The following is a 12500-nucleotide window of genomic DNA, read 5'->3' as shown; positions in this document are numbered from 1 at the left end:
TACAATAATGGCTTAAGGACATACCACCCTGAACTCGTCCGATCTCGGAAGCTAAGCAGGGTCGGGCCTGGTTAGTACTTGGATGGGAGACCGCCTGGGAATACCAGGTGCTGTAAGCTTTTTAATTTTTTTTGATCATATGATTTTTTTTGATCATATAGAGACATATTCACATGTCCAAAAATTCAACCAGAATCAAGGGCATGACATCTTTAAAAGGCCCCTTTCTGCACACAATAATGGCTTACGGTCATACCACCCTGAACTCGTCCGATCTCGTCCGATCTCGGAAACTAACCAGGGTAGTGCCTGGTTAGTACTTGGATGGGAGACCGCCTGTGGAATACCAGATGCTGTAAGCTGTTTAATTTTTTTGATCATGTGTTTTTTTTTTATCATAGAGAGACATATTCACATGTACAAAAATTCAGCCAGAATCAAGGGCATGACATCTTTAAAAGGCCCCTTTCTGCACACAATAATGGCTTACGGCCATACCACCCTGAACACGCCCGATCTCGTCCGATCTCGGAAGCTATGCAGGGTCGGGCCTCGTTAGTACTTGGATGGGAGACCGCCTGTGGAATACCAAATGCTGTAAGCTGTTTCATTTTTTTGATCATATGTTTTTTTTTTTATCATATAGAGACATATTCACATGTCCAAAAATTCAGCCAGAATCAAGGGCATGACATCTTAAAAGGCCCCTTTCTGCACACAATAATGGCTTACGGCCAAACCACCCTGAACTCGTCCGATCTTGGAAGCTAAGCAGGGTCGGGCCTGGTTAGTACTTGGATGGGAGACCGCCTGGGAATACCAGGTGCTGTAAGCTTTTTCATTTTTTTGATCATATGTTTTTTTTTTATCATATAGAGACATATTCACATGTCCAAAAATTCAACCAGAATCAAGGGCATGACATCTTTAAAAGGCCCCTTTCTGCACACAATAATGGCTTACGGTCATACCACGCTGAACTCATCCGATCTCGTCCGATCTCGGAAACTAAGCAGGGTCGTGCCTGGTTAGTACTTGGATGGGAGACCGCCTGTGGAATACCAGATGCTGTAAGCTGTTTCATTTTTTTGATCATGTGTTTTTTTTTTATCATAGAGAGACATATTCACATGTCCAAAAATTCAGCCAGAATCAAGGGCATGACATATTTAAAAGACCCCTTTCTGCATACAATAATGGCTTAAGGACATACCACCCTGAACTCGTCCGATCTCGGAAGCTAAGCAGGGTCGGGCCTGGTTAGTACTTGGATGGGAGACCGCCTGGGAATACCAGGTGCTGTAAGCTTTTTAATTTTTTTTGATCATATGATTTTTTTTGATCATATAGAGACATATTCACATGTCCAAAAATTCAACCAGAATCAAGGGCATGACATCTTTAAAAGGCCCCTTTCTGCACACAATAATGGCTTACGGTCATACCACCCTGAACTCGTCCGATCTCGTCCGATCTCGGAAACTAACCAGGGTAGTGCCTGGTTAGTACTTGGATGGGAGACCGCCTGTGGAATACCAGATGCTGTAAGCTGTTTAATTTTTTTGATCATGTGTTTTTTTTTTATCATAGAGAGACATATTCACATGTACAAAAATTCAGCCAGAATCAAGGGCATGACATCTTTAAAAGGCCCCTTTCTGCACACAATAATGGCTTACGGCCATACCACCCTGAACACGCCCGATCTCGTCCGATCTCGGAAGCTATGCAGGGTCGGGCCTCGTTAGTACTTGGATGGGAGACCGCCTGTGGAATACCAAATGCTGTAAGCTGTTTCATTTTTTTTATCATATGTTTTTTTTTTTATCATATAGAGACATATTCACATGTCCAAAAATTCAGCCAGAATCAAGGGCATGACATCTTAAAAGGCCCCTTTCTGCACACAATAATGGCTTACGGCCAAACCACCCTGAACTCGTCCGATCTTGGAAGCTAAGCAGGGTCGGGCCTGGTTAGTACTTGGATGGGAGACCGCCTGGGAATACCAGGTGCTGTAAGCTTTTTCATTTTTTTGATCATATGTTTTTTTTTATCATATAGAGACATATTCACATGTCCAAAAATTCAGCCAGAATCAAGGGCATGACATCTTTAAAAGGCCCCTGTCTGCAGACAATAATGGCTTACGGCCATACCACCCTGAACACGCCCGATCTCGTTCGATCTCAGAAGCTAAGCAGGTTAAGGCCTGGTTAGTACTTGGATGGGAGACCGCCTGGGAATACCAGGTGCTGTAACCTTTTTCATTTTTTTGATCATGTTTTTTTTTATCATATAGAGACATATTCACATGTCCAAAAATTCAGCCAGAATCAAGGGCATGACATCTTTAAAAGGCCCCTTTCTGCACACAATAATGGCTTACGGCCATACCACCCTGAACACGCCCGATCTCGTTCGATCTCAGAAGCTAAGCAGGGTCGGGCCTGGTTAGTACTTGGATGGGAGACCGCCTGGGAATACCAGGTGCTGTAAGCTTTTTCATTTTGTTTGATCATATGTTTTTTTTTATCATATAGAGACATATTCACATGTCCAAAAATTCAGCCAGAATCAAGGGCATGACATCTTTAAAAGGCCCCTTTCTGCACACAATAATGGCTTACGGCCATACCACCCTGAACACGCCCGATCTCGTCCGATCTCGGAAGCTAAGCAGGGTAGGGCCTGGTTAGTACTTGGATGGGAGACCGCCTGGGAATACCAGGTGCTGTAAGTTTTTTCATTTTTTTGATCATATGTTTTTTTTTTATCATATAGAGACATATTCACATATCCAATAATTCAGCCAGAATCAAGGGCATGACATCTTTAAAAGGCCCCTTTCTGCACACAATAATGGCTTACGGCCATACCACCCTGAACACGCCCGATCTCGTCCGATCTCGGAAGCTATGCAGGGTCGGGCCTCATTAGTACTTGGATGGGAGACCGCCTGTGGAATACCAGGTGCTGTAACCTTTTTCATTTTTTTGATCATGTTTTTTTTTATCATATAGAGACATATTCACATGTCCAAAAATTCAGCCAGAATCAAGGGCATGACATCTTTAAAAGGCCCCTGTCTGCACACAATAATGGCTTACGGCCATACCACCCTGAACACGCCCGATCTCGTTCGATCTCAGAAGCTAAGCAGGGTCGGGCCTGGTTAGTACTTGGATGGGAGACCGCCTGGGAATACCAGGTGATGTAAGCTTTTTCATTTTGTTTGATCATATGTTTTTTTTTATCATATAGAGACATATTCACATGTCCAAAAATTCAGCCAGAATCAAGGGCATGACATCTTTAAAAGGCCCCTTTCTGCACACAATAATGGCTTACGGCCATACCACCCTGAACACGCCCGATCTCGTCCGATCTCGGAAGCTAAGCAGGGTAGGGCCTGGTTAGTACTTGGATGGGAGACCGCCTGGGAATACCAGGTGCTGTAAGTTTTTTCATTTTTTTGATCATATGTTTTTTTTTTATCATATAGAGACATATTCACATATCCAATAATTCAGCCAGAATCAAGGGCATGACATCTTTAAAAGGCCCCTTTCTGCACACAATAATGGCTTACGGCCATACCACCCTGAACACGCCCGATCTCGTCCGATCTCGGAAGCTATGCAGGGTCGGGCCTCATTAGTACTTGGATGGGAGACCGCCTGTGGAATACCAAATGCTGTAAGCTGTTTCATTTTTTTGATCATATGTTTTTTTTTTTATCATATAGAGACATATTCACATGTCCAAAAATTCAGCCAGAATCAAGGGCATGACATCTTTAAAAGGCCCCTTTCTGCACACAATAATGGCTTACAGCCAAACCACCCTGAACTCGTCCGATCTTGGAAGCTAAGCAGGTTCGGGCCTGGTTAGTACTTGGATGGGAGACCGCCTGGGAATACCAGGTGCTGTAAGCTTTTTTTATTTTTTTGATCATATGTTTTTTTTTTATCATAGAGAGACATATTCACATGTCCAAAAATTCAGCCAGAATCAAGGGCATGACATCTTTAAAAGGCCCCTGTCTGCAGACAATAATGGCTTACGGCCATACCACCCTGAACACGCCCGATCTCATTCGATCTCAGAAGCTAAGCAGGGTCGTGCCTGGTTAGTACTTGGATGGGAGACCGCCTGTGGAATACCAGATGCTGTAAGCTTTTTCATTTTTTTGATCATGTGTTTTTTTTTTATCATAGAGAGACATATTCACATGTCCAAAAATTCAGCCAGAATCAAGGGCATGACATATTTAAAAGACCCCTTTCTGCATACAATAATGGCTTAAGGACATACCACCCTGAACTCGTCCGATCTCGGAAGCTAAGCAGGGTCGGGCCTGGTTAGTACTTGGATGGGAGACCGCCTGGGAATACCAGGTGCTGTAAGCTTTTTAATTTTTTTTGATCATATGATTTTTTTTGATCATATAGAGACATATTCACATGTCCAAAAATTCAACCAGAATCAAGGGCATGACATCTTTAAAAGGCCCCTTTCTGCACACAATAATGGCTTACGGTCATACCACCCTGAACTCGTCCGATCTCGTCCGATCTCGGAAACTAACCAGGGTAGTGCCTGGTTAGTACTTGGATGGGAGACCGCCTGTGGAATACCAGATGCTGTAAGCTGTTTAATTTTTTTGATCATGTGTTTTTTTTTTATCATAGAGAGACATATTCACATGTACAAAAATTCAGCCAGAATCAAGGGCATGACATCTTTAAAAGGCCCCTTTCTGCACACAATAATGGCTTACGGCCATACCACCCTGAACACGCCCGATCTCGTCCGATCTCGGAAGCTATGCAGGGTCGGGCCTCGTTAGTACTTGGATGGGAGACCGCCTGTGGAATACCAAATGCTGTAAGCTGTTTCATTTTTTTTATCATATGTTTTTTTTTTTATCATATAGAGACATATTCACATGTCCAAAAATTCAGCCAGAATCAAGGGCATGACATCTTAAAAGGCCCCTTTCTGCACACAATAATGGCTTACGGCCAAACCACCCTGAACTCGTCCGATCTTGGAAGCTAAGCAGGGTCGGGCCTGGTTAGTACTTGGATGGGAGACCGCCTGGGAATACCAGGTGCTGTAAGCTTTTTCATTTTTTTGATCATATGTTTTTTTTTATCATATAGAGACATATTCACATGTCCAAAAATTCAGCCAGAATCAAGGGCATGACATCTTTAAAAGGCCCCTGTCTGCAGACAATAATGGCTTACGGCCATACCACCCTGAACACGCCCGATCTCGTTCGATCTCAGAAGCTAAGCAGGTTAAGGCCTGGTTAGTACTTGGATGGGAGACCGCCTGGGAATACCAGGTGCTGTAACCTTTTTCATTTTTTTGATCATGTTTTTTTTTATCATATAGAGACATATTCACATGTCCAAAAATTCAGCCAGAATCAAGGGCATGACATCTTTAAAAGGCCCCTTTCTGCACACAATAATGGCTTACGGCCATACCACCCTGAACACGCCCGATCTCGTTCGATCTCAGAAGCTAAGCAGGGTCGGGCCTGGTTAGTACTTGGATGGGAGACCGCCTGGGAATACCAGGTGCTGTAAGCTTTTTCATTTTGTTTGATCATATGTTTTTTTTTATCATATAGAGACATATTCACATGTCCAAAAATTCAGCCAGAATCAAGGGCATGACATCTTTAAAAGGCCCCTTTCTGCACACAATAATGGCTTACGGCCATACCACCCTGAACACGCCCGATCTCGTCCGATCTCGGAAGCTAAGCAGGGTAGGGCCTGGTTAGTACTTGGATGGGAGACCGCCTGGGAATACCAGGTGCTGTAAGTTTTTTCATTTTTTTGATCATATGTTTTTTTTTTATCATATAGAGACATATTCACATATCCAATAATTCAGCCAGAATCAAGGGCATGACATCTTTAAAAGGCCCCTTTCTGCACACAATAATGGCTTACGGCCATACCACCCTGAACACGCCCGATCTCGTCCGATCTCGGAAGCTATGCAGGGTCGGGCCTCATTAGTACTTGGATGGGAGACCGCCTGTGGAATACCAGGTGCTGTAACCTTTTTCATTTTTTTGATCATGTTTTTTTTTATCATATAGAGACATATTCACATGTCCAAAAATTCAGCCAGAATCAAGGGCATGACATCTTTAAAAGGCCCCTGTCTGCACACAATAATGGCTTACGGCCATACCACCCTGAACACGCCCGATCTCGTTCGATCTCAGAAGCTAAGCAGGGTCGGGCCTGGTTAGTACTTGGATGGGAGACCGCCTGGGAATACCAGGTGATGTAAGCTTTTTCATTTTGTTTGATCATATGTTTTTTTTTATCATATAGAGACATATTCACATGTCCAAAAATTCAGCCAGAATCAAGGGCATGACATCTTTAAAAGGCCCCTTTCTGCACACAATAATGGCTTACGGCCATACCACCCTGAACACGCCCGATCTCGTCCGATCTCGGAAGCTAAGCAGGGTAGGGCCTGGTTAGTACTTGGATGGGAGACCGCCTGGGAATACCAGGTGCTGTAAGTTTTTTCATTTTTTTGATCATATGTTTTTTTTTTATCATATAGAGACATATTCACATATCCAATAATTCAGCCAGAATCAAGGGCATGACATCTTTAAAAGGCCCCTTTCTGCACACAATAATGGCTTACGGCCATACCACCCTGAACACGCCCGATCTCGTCCGATCTCGGAAGCTATGCAGGGTCGGGCCTCATTAGTACTTGGATGGGAGACCGCCTGTGGAATACCAAATGCTGTAAGCTGTTTCATTTTTTTGATCATATGTTTTTTTTTTATCATATAGAGACATATTCACATGTCCAAAAATTCAGCCAGAATCAAGGGCATGACATCTTTAAAAGGCCCCTTTCTGCACACAATAATGGCTTACAGCCAAACCACCCTGAACTCGTCCGATCTTGGAAGCTAAGCAGGTTCGGGCCTGGTTAGTACTTGGATGGGAGACCGCCTGGGAATACCAGATGCTGTAAGCTTTTTTTATTTTTTTGATCATATGTTTTTTTTTTATCATAGAGAGACATATTCACATGTCCAAAAATTCAGCCAGAATCAAGGGCATGACATCTTTAAAAGGCCCCTGTCTGCAGACAATAATGGCTTACGGCCATACCACCCTGAACACGCCCGATCTCATTCGATCTCAGAAGCTAAGCAGGGTCGGGCCTGGTTAGTACTTGGATGGGAGACCGCCTGGGAATACCAGGTGCTGTAAGCTTTTTCATTTTTTTGATCATGTTTTTTTTTATCATATAGAGACATATTCACATGTCCAATAATTCAGCCAGAATCAAGGGCATGACATCTTTAAAAGGCCCCTGTCTGCACACAATAATGGCTTACGGCCAAACCACCCTGAACTCGTCCGATCTTGGAAGCTAAGCAGGGTCGGGCCTGGTTAGTACTTGGATGGGAGACCGCCTGGGAATACCAGACACTGTAAGCTTTTTTTATTTTTTTGATCATATGTTTTTTTTTTTTCATAGAGAGACATATTCACATGTCCAAAAATTCAGCCAGAATCAAGGGCATGACATCTTTAAAAGGCCCCTGTCTACAGACAATAATGGCTTACGGCCATACCACCCTGAACACGCCCGATCTCGTTCGATCTCAGAAGCTAAGTAGGTTAAGGCCTGGTTAGTACTTGGATGGGAGACCGCCTGGGAATACCAGGTGCTGTAAGCTTTTTCATTTTTTTGATCATGTTTTTTTTTATCATATAGAGACATATTCACATGTCCAAAAATTCAGCCAGAATCAAGGGCATGACATCTTTAAAAGGCCCCTGTCTGCACACAATAATGGCTTACGGCCATACCACCCTGAACACGCCCGATCTCGTTCGATCTCAGAAGCTAAGCAGGGTCGGGCCTGGTTAGTACTTGGATGGGAGACCGCCTGGGAATACCAGGTGCTGTAAGCTTTTTAATTTTTTTTGATCATATGATTTTTTTTTATCATATAGAGACATATTCACATGTCCAAAAATTCAACCAGAATCAAGGGCATGACATCTTTAAAAGGCCCCTTTCTGCACACAATAATGGCTTACGGTCATACCACCCTGAACTCGTCCGATCTCGTCCGATCTCGGAAACTAACCAGGGTAGTGCCTGGTTAGTACTTGGATGGGAGACCGCCTGTGGAATACCAGGTGCTGTAAGTTTTTTCATTTTTTTGATCATATGTTTTTTTTTTTATCATATAGAGACATATTCACATGTCCAAAAATTCAGCCAAAATCAAGGCCATGACATCTTTAAAAGGCCCCTTTCTGCACACAATAATGGCTTACGGCCATACCACCCTGAACACGCCAGATCTCGTCCGATCTCGGAAGCTATGCAGGGTCGGGCCTCGTTAGTACTTGGATGGGAGACCGCCTGTGGAATACCAAATGCTGTAAGCTGTTTCATTTTTTTGATCATATGTTTTTTTTTTTATCATATGGAGACATATTCACATGTCCAAAAATTCAGCTGGAATCAAGGGCATGACATCTTAAAAGGCCCCTTTCTGCACACAATAATGGCTTACGGCCAAACCACCCTGAACTCGTCCGATCTTGGAAGCTAAGCAGGGTCGGGCCTGGTTAGTACTTGGATGGGAGACCGCCTGGGAATACCAGGTGCTGTAAGCTCTTTCATTTTTTTGATCATATGTTTTTTTTTATCATATAGAGACATATTCACATGTCCAAAAATTCAGCCAGAATCAAGGGCATGACATCTTTAAAAGGCCCCTTTCTGCACACAATAATGGCTTACAGCCATACCACCCTGAACACGCCCGATCTCGTCCGATCTCAGAAGCTAAGCAGGGTCGGGCCTGGTTAGTACTTGGATGGGAGACCGCCTGGGAATACCAGGTGCTGTAAGCTTTTTAATTTTTTTTGATCATATGATTTTTTTTTATCATAGAGAGACATATTCACATGTCCAAAAATTCAGCCAGAATCAAGGGCATGACATCTTTAAAAGGCCCCTTTCTGCACACAATAATGGCTTACGGCCATACCACCCTGAACACGCCCGATCTCGTTCGATCTCAGAAGCTAAGCAGGTTAAGGCCTGGTTAGTACTTGGATGGGAGACCGCCTGGGAATACCAGGTGCTGTAAGCTTTTTCATTTTTTTGATCATGTTTTTTTTTATCATATAGAGACATATTCACATGTCCAAAAATTCAGCCAGAATCAAGGGCATGACATCTTTAAAAGGCCCCTGTCTGCACACAATAACGGCTTACGGCCATACCACCCTGAACACGCCCGATCTCGTTCGATCTCAGAAGCTAAGCAGGGTCGGGCCTGGTTAGTACTTGGATGGGAGACCGCCTGGGAATACCAGGTGCTGTAAGCTTTTTAATTTTTTTTGATCATATGATTTTTTTTTATCATATAGAGACATATTCACATGTCCAAAAATTCAACCAGAATCAAGGGCATGACATCTTTAAAAGGCCCCTTTCTGCACACAATAATGGCTTACGGTCATACCACCCTGAACTCGTCCGATCTCGTCCGATCTCGGAAACTAACCAGGGTAGTGCCTGGTTAGTACTTGGATGGGAGACCGCCTGTGGAATACCAGGTGCTGTAAGTTTTTTCATTTTTTTGATCATATGTTTTTTTTTTTATCATATAGAGACATATTCACATGTCCAAAAATTCAGCCAAAATCAAGGGCATGACATCTTTAAAAGGCCCCTTTCTGCACACAATAATGGCTTACGGCCATACCACCCTGAACACGCCAGATCTCGTCCGATCTCGGAAGCTATGCAGGGTCGGGCCTCGTTAGTACTTGGATGGGAGACCGCCTGTGGAATACCAAATGCTGTAAGCTGTTTCATTTTTTTGATCATATGTTTTTTTTTTTATCATATAGAGACATATTCACATGTCCAAAAATTCAGCCAGAATCAAGGGCATGACATCTTAAAAGGCCCCTTTCTGCACACAATAATGGCTTACGGCCAAACCACCCTGAACTCGTCCGATCTTGGAAGCTAAGCAGGGTCGGGCCTGGTTAGTACTTGGATGGGAGACCGCCTGGGAATACCAGACGCTGTAAGCTTTTTTTATTTTTTTGATCATATGTTTTTTTTTTTTTCATAGAGAGACATATTCACATGTCCAAAAATTCAGCCAGAATCAAGGGCATGACATCTTTAAAAGGCCCCTGTCTGCAGACAATAATGGCTTACGGCCATACCACCATGAACACGCTCGATCTCAGAAGCTAAGCAGGTTAAGGCCTGGTTAGTACTTGGATGGGAGACCGCCTGGGAATACCAGGTGCTGTAAGCTTTTTCATTTTTTTGATCATGTTTTTTTTTATCATATAGAGACATATTCACATGTCCAAAAATTCAGCCAGAATCAAGGGCATGACATCTTTAAAAGGCCCCTGTCTGCACACAATAATGGCTTACGGCCATACCACCCTGAACACGCCCGATCTCGTTCAATCTCAGAAGCTAAGCAGGGTCGGGCCTGGTTAGTACTTGGATGGGAGACCGCCTGGGAATACCAGGTGCTGTAAGCTTTTTCATTTTGTTTGATCATATGTTTTTTTTTATCATATAGAGACATATTCACATGTCCAAAAATTCAGCCAGAATCAAGGGCATGACATCTTTAAAAGGCCCCTTTCTGCACACAATAATGGCTTACGGCCATACCACCCTGAACACGCCCGATCTCGTCCGATCTCGGAAGCTAAGCAGGGTCGGGCCTGGTTAGTACTTGGATGGGAGACCGCCTGGGAATACCAGGTGCTGTAAGCTTTTTCATTTTTTTTGATCATATGTTTTTTTTATCATATAGAGACATATTCACATGTCCAAAAATTCAGCCAGAATCAAGGGCATGACATCTTTAAAAGGCCCCTCTCTGCCCACAATAATGGCTTACGGCCATACCACCCTGAACACGCCTGATCTCGTCCGATCTCGGAAGATAAGCAGGGTAGGGCCTGGTTAGTACTTGGATGGGAGACCGCCTGGGAATACCAGGTGCTGTAAGTTTTTTCATTTTTTTGATCATATGTTTTTTTTTTATCATATAGAGACATATTCACATGTCCAAAAATTCAGCCAGAATCAAGGGCATGACATCTTTAAAAGGCCCCTTTCTGCACACAATAATGGCTTACGGCCAAACCACCCTGAACTCGTCAGATCTTGGAAGCTAAGCAGGTTCGGGCCTGGTTAGTACTTGGATGGGAGACCGCCTGGGAATACCAGGTGCTGTAAGCTTTTTCATTTTTTTGATCATATGTTTTTTTTTTTATCATATAGAGACATATTCACATGTCCAAAAATTCAGCCAGAATCAAGGGCATAACATCTTTAAAAGTCCCCTGTCTGCACACAATAATGGCTTACGGCCATACCACCCTTAACACGACCCATCTCGTCCCATCTCGGAAGCTAAGCAGGGTCGTGCCTGGTTAGTAATTGAATGGGAGACCGCCTGGGAATACCAGATGCTGTAAGCTTTTTTTATTTTTTTGATCATATGTTTTTTTTATCATAGAGAGACATATTCACATGTCCACAAATTCAGCCAGAATCAAGGGCATGACATCTTTAAAAGGCCCCTGTCTGCACACAATAATGGCTTACGGCCATACCACCCTGAACACGCCCGATCTCGTCCGATTTCGGAAGCTAAGCAGGGTCGGGACTGGTTAGTACTTGGATGGGAGACCACCTGGGAATACCAGGTGCTGTAAGCGTTTTCATTTTTTTGATCATATGTTATTTTTTATCATATAAAGACATATTCACATGTCCAAAAATTCAGCCAGAATCAAGGGCATGACATCTTTAAAAGGCCCCTGTCTGCACACAATAATGGCTTATGGCCATACCACCCTGAACACGCTTGATCTCGTCCGATCTCGGAAGCTAAGCAGGGTAGGGCCTGGTTAGTACTTGGATGGGAGACCGCCTGGGAATACCAGGTGCTGTAAGTTTTTTCATTTTTTTGATCATATGTTTTTTTTTTATCATATAGAGACATATTCACATGTCCAATAATTCAGCCAGAATCAAGGGCATGACATCTTTAAAAGGCCCCTTTCTGCACACAATAATGGCTTATGGCCAAACCACCCTGAACTCGTCCGATCTTGGAAGCTAAGCAGGGTCGGGCCTGGTTAGTACTTGGATGGGAGACCGCCTGGGAATACCAGGTGCTGTAAGCTTTTTCATTTTTTTGATGATATGTTTTTTTTTTATCATATAGAGACATATTCACATGTCCAAAAATTCAGCCAGAATCAAGGGCATGACATCTTTAAAAGGCCCCTGTCTGCACACAATAATGGCTTACAGCCAAACCACCCTGAACACGCCTGATCTTGTCCGATCTCGGAAGCTAAGCAGGGTCGGGCCTGGTTAGTACTTGGATGGGAGACCGCCTG

General features: G+C 43.5%; 22 non-coding genes and 31 pseudogenes across 22 annotated transcripts in view; all 53 read left to right on the top strand.

Moving 5' to 3' along the window:
• Positions 1 to 10: 10 nt before the first annotated feature.
• LOC132970784 (5S ribosomal RNA) lies at positions 11 to 119 on the top strand (annotated as a pseudogene).
• Positions 120 to 242: 123 nt separating this feature from the next.
• LOC132970774 (5S ribosomal RNA) lies at positions 243 to 362 on the top strand (annotated as a pseudogene).
• Positions 363 to 484: 122 nt separating this feature from the next.
• Positions 485 to 604, top strand: LOC132970710 (5S ribosomal RNA; annotated as a pseudogene).
• A 122-nt stretch (positions 605 to 726) lies between these two features.
• Positions 727 to 835, top strand: LOC132970698 (5S ribosomal RNA; annotated as a pseudogene).
• Positions 836 to 957: 122 nt separating this feature from the next.
• On the top strand, positions 958 to 1077 carry LOC132970752 (5S ribosomal RNA; annotated as a pseudogene).
• A 122-nt stretch (positions 1078 to 1199) lies between these two features.
• LOC132970783 (5S ribosomal RNA) lies at positions 1200 to 1308 on the top strand (annotated as a pseudogene).
• A 123-nt stretch (positions 1309 to 1431) lies between these two features.
• On the top strand, positions 1432 to 1551 carry LOC132970773 (5S ribosomal RNA; annotated as a pseudogene).
• A 122-nt stretch (positions 1552 to 1673) lies between these two features.
• LOC132970709 (5S ribosomal RNA) lies at positions 1674 to 1793 on the top strand (annotated as a pseudogene).
• Positions 1794 to 1915: 122 nt separating this feature from the next.
• On the top strand, positions 1916 to 2024 carry LOC132970697 (5S ribosomal RNA; annotated as a pseudogene).
• Positions 2025 to 2145: 121 nt separating this feature from the next.
• Positions 2146 to 2264, top strand: LOC132971315 (5S ribosomal RNA). Its single transcript, XR_009672608.1, has one exon. It is a non-coding gene; the product is annotated as a 5S ribosomal RNA (ribosomal RNA).
• A 119-nt stretch (positions 2265 to 2383) lies between these two features.
• On the top strand, positions 2384 to 2502 carry LOC132971043 (5S ribosomal RNA). Its single transcript, XR_009672362.1, has one exon. It is a non-coding gene; the product is annotated as a 5S ribosomal RNA (ribosomal RNA).
• Positions 2503 to 2624: 122 nt separating this feature from the next.
• Positions 2625 to 2743, top strand: LOC132971269 (5S ribosomal RNA). The gene has a single exon (XR_009672576.1). It is a non-coding gene; the product is annotated as a 5S ribosomal RNA (ribosomal RNA).
• A 122-nt stretch (positions 2744 to 2865) lies between these two features.
• LOC132971437 (5S ribosomal RNA) lies at positions 2866 to 2985 on the top strand (annotated as a pseudogene).
• Positions 2986 to 3104: 119 nt separating this feature from the next.
• On the top strand, positions 3105 to 3223 carry LOC132971159 (5S ribosomal RNA). The gene has a single exon (XR_009672472.1). It is a non-coding gene; the product is annotated as a 5S ribosomal RNA (ribosomal RNA).
• A 122-nt stretch (positions 3224 to 3345) lies between these two features.
• On the top strand, positions 3346 to 3464 carry LOC132971257 (5S ribosomal RNA). The gene has a single exon (XR_009672565.1). It is a non-coding gene; the product is annotated as a 5S ribosomal RNA (ribosomal RNA).
• A 122-nt stretch (positions 3465 to 3586) lies between these two features.
• Positions 3587 to 3706, top strand: LOC132970727 (5S ribosomal RNA; annotated as a pseudogene).
• Positions 3707 to 3829: 123 nt separating this feature from the next.
• On the top strand, positions 3830 to 3938 carry LOC132970814 (5S ribosomal RNA; annotated as a pseudogene).
• Positions 3939 to 4061: 123 nt separating this feature from the next.
• LOC132971401 (5S ribosomal RNA) lies at positions 4062 to 4181 on the top strand (annotated as a pseudogene).
• Positions 4182 to 4303: 122 nt separating this feature from the next.
• LOC132970782 (5S ribosomal RNA) lies at positions 4304 to 4412 on the top strand (annotated as a pseudogene).
• Positions 4413 to 4535: 123 nt separating this feature from the next.
• Positions 4536 to 4655, top strand: LOC132970771 (5S ribosomal RNA; annotated as a pseudogene).
• Positions 4656 to 4777: 122 nt separating this feature from the next.
• LOC132970708 (5S ribosomal RNA) lies at positions 4778 to 4897 on the top strand (annotated as a pseudogene).
• Positions 4898 to 5019: 122 nt separating this feature from the next.
• On the top strand, positions 5020 to 5128 carry LOC132970695 (5S ribosomal RNA; annotated as a pseudogene).
• A 121-nt stretch (positions 5129 to 5249) lies between these two features.
• Positions 5250 to 5368, top strand: LOC132971313 (5S ribosomal RNA). The gene has a single exon (XR_009672606.1). It is a non-coding gene; the product is annotated as a 5S ribosomal RNA (ribosomal RNA).
• Positions 5369 to 5487: 119 nt separating this feature from the next.
• Positions 5488 to 5606, top strand: LOC132971042 (5S ribosomal RNA). Its single transcript, XR_009672361.1, has one exon. It is a non-coding gene; the product is annotated as a 5S ribosomal RNA (ribosomal RNA).
• A 122-nt stretch (positions 5607 to 5728) lies between these two features.
• On the top strand, positions 5729 to 5847 carry LOC132971246 (5S ribosomal RNA). The gene has a single exon (XR_009672554.1). It is a non-coding gene; the product is annotated as a 5S ribosomal RNA (ribosomal RNA).
• A 122-nt stretch (positions 5848 to 5969) lies between these two features.
• Positions 5970 to 6089, top strand: LOC132971436 (5S ribosomal RNA; annotated as a pseudogene).
• A 119-nt stretch (positions 6090 to 6208) lies between these two features.
• LOC132971158 (5S ribosomal RNA) lies at positions 6209 to 6327 on the top strand. The gene has a single exon (XR_009672471.1). It is a non-coding gene; the product is annotated as a 5S ribosomal RNA (ribosomal RNA).
• Positions 6328 to 6449: 122 nt separating this feature from the next.
• LOC132971234 (5S ribosomal RNA) lies at positions 6450 to 6568 on the top strand. The gene has a single exon (XR_009672543.1). It is a non-coding gene; the product is annotated as a 5S ribosomal RNA (ribosomal RNA).
• Positions 6569 to 6690: 122 nt separating this feature from the next.
• On the top strand, positions 6691 to 6810 carry LOC132970726 (5S ribosomal RNA; annotated as a pseudogene).
• A 122-nt stretch (positions 6811 to 6932) lies between these two features.
• LOC132970900 (5S ribosomal RNA) lies at positions 6933 to 7041 on the top strand (annotated as a pseudogene).
• Positions 7042 to 7164: 123 nt separating this feature from the next.
• On the top strand, positions 7165 to 7283 carry LOC132970990 (5S ribosomal RNA). The gene has a single exon (XR_009672312.1). It is a non-coding gene; the product is annotated as a 5S ribosomal RNA (ribosomal RNA).
• Positions 7284 to 7402: 119 nt separating this feature from the next.
• Positions 7403 to 7511, top strand: LOC132970897 (5S ribosomal RNA; annotated as a pseudogene).
• Positions 7512 to 7634: 123 nt separating this feature from the next.
• LOC132971282 (5S ribosomal RNA) lies at positions 7635 to 7753 on the top strand. The gene has a single exon (XR_009672583.1). It is a non-coding gene; the product is annotated as a 5S ribosomal RNA (ribosomal RNA).
• Positions 7754 to 7872: 119 nt separating this feature from the next.
• LOC132971041 (5S ribosomal RNA) lies at positions 7873 to 7991 on the top strand. Its single transcript, XR_009672360.1, has one exon. It is a non-coding gene; the product is annotated as a 5S ribosomal RNA (ribosomal RNA).
• Positions 7992 to 8114: 123 nt separating this feature from the next.
• Positions 8115 to 8234, top strand: LOC132970701 (5S ribosomal RNA; annotated as a pseudogene).
• Positions 8235 to 8357: 123 nt separating this feature from the next.
• Positions 8358 to 8477, top strand: LOC132970812 (5S ribosomal RNA; annotated as a pseudogene).
• A 122-nt stretch (positions 8478 to 8599) lies between these two features.
• Positions 8600 to 8708, top strand: LOC132970694 (5S ribosomal RNA; annotated as a pseudogene).
• Positions 8709 to 8829: 121 nt separating this feature from the next.
• On the top strand, positions 8830 to 8948 carry LOC132971014 (5S ribosomal RNA). Its single transcript, XR_009672334.1, has one exon. It is a non-coding gene; the product is annotated as a 5S ribosomal RNA (ribosomal RNA).
• A 123-nt stretch (positions 8949 to 9071) lies between these two features.
• On the top strand, positions 9072 to 9190 carry LOC132971248 (5S ribosomal RNA). The gene has a single exon (XR_009672556.1). It is a non-coding gene; the product is annotated as a 5S ribosomal RNA (ribosomal RNA).
• A 119-nt stretch (positions 9191 to 9309) lies between these two features.
• On the top strand, positions 9310 to 9428 carry LOC132971039 (5S ribosomal RNA). The gene has a single exon (XR_009672358.1). It is a non-coding gene; the product is annotated as a 5S ribosomal RNA (ribosomal RNA).
• Positions 9429 to 9551: 123 nt separating this feature from the next.
• Positions 9552 to 9671, top strand: LOC132970700 (5S ribosomal RNA; annotated as a pseudogene).
• A 123-nt stretch (positions 9672 to 9794) lies between these two features.
• On the top strand, positions 9795 to 9914 carry LOC132970811 (5S ribosomal RNA; annotated as a pseudogene).
• A 122-nt stretch (positions 9915 to 10036) lies between these two features.
• On the top strand, positions 10037 to 10145 carry LOC132970858 (5S ribosomal RNA; annotated as a pseudogene).
• A 124-nt stretch (positions 10146 to 10269) lies between these two features.
• On the top strand, positions 10270 to 10378 carry LOC132970853 (5S ribosomal RNA; annotated as a pseudogene).
• Positions 10379 to 10497: 119 nt separating this feature from the next.
• LOC132971183 (5S ribosomal RNA) lies at positions 10498 to 10616 on the top strand. Its single transcript, XR_009672494.1, has one exon. It is a non-coding gene; the product is annotated as a 5S ribosomal RNA (ribosomal RNA).
• Positions 10617 to 10738: 122 nt separating this feature from the next.
• Positions 10739 to 10857, top strand: LOC132970975 (5S ribosomal RNA). Its single transcript, XR_009672298.1, has one exon. It is a non-coding gene; the product is annotated as a 5S ribosomal RNA (ribosomal RNA).
• A 121-nt stretch (positions 10858 to 10978) lies between these two features.
• On the top strand, positions 10979 to 11097 carry LOC132971011 (5S ribosomal RNA). Its single transcript, XR_009672332.1, has one exon. It is a non-coding gene; the product is annotated as a 5S ribosomal RNA (ribosomal RNA).
• A 122-nt stretch (positions 11098 to 11219) lies between these two features.
• On the top strand, positions 11220 to 11328 carry LOC132970880 (5S ribosomal RNA; annotated as a pseudogene).
• A 123-nt stretch (positions 11329 to 11451) lies between these two features.
• LOC132970914 (5S ribosomal RNA) lies at positions 11452 to 11570 on the top strand (annotated as a pseudogene).
• A 121-nt stretch (positions 11571 to 11691) lies between these two features.
• On the top strand, positions 11692 to 11810 carry LOC132971193 (5S ribosomal RNA). Its single transcript, XR_009672503.1, has one exon. It is a non-coding gene; the product is annotated as a 5S ribosomal RNA (ribosomal RNA).
• A 121-nt stretch (positions 11811 to 11931) lies between these two features.
• LOC132971095 (5S ribosomal RNA) lies at positions 11932 to 12050 on the top strand. The gene has a single exon (XR_009672412.1). It is a non-coding gene; the product is annotated as a 5S ribosomal RNA (ribosomal RNA).
• Positions 12051 to 12172: 122 nt separating this feature from the next.
• On the top strand, positions 12173 to 12281 carry LOC132970738 (5S ribosomal RNA; annotated as a pseudogene).
• Positions 12282 to 12403: 122 nt separating this feature from the next.
• LOC132971291 (5S ribosomal RNA) overlaps positions 12404 to 12500 on the top strand; it is a 119-nt gene continuing 22 nt past the window's right edge. Inside the window, exon 1 of the ribosomal RNA XR_009672588.1 lies at positions 12404 to 12500. This exon is cut by the window's right edge and continues 22 nt beyond it. This is a non-coding gene — a ribosomal RNA (5S ribosomal RNA).

This window comes from Labrus mixtus, unplaced genomic scaffold (assembly GCF_963584025.1).
Source record: "Labrus mixtus unplaced genomic scaffold, fLabMix1.1 SCAFFOLD_51, whole genome shotgun sequence".
In the NCBI taxonomy this organism is placed as follows: domain Eukaryota; kingdom Metazoa; phylum Chordata; class Actinopteri; order Labriformes; family Labridae; genus Labrus; species Labrus mixtus.
The sequence above is the reverse complement of the archived record's forward strand: the minus strand, read 5'-3'. Positions and strand labels throughout refer to the sequence as shown.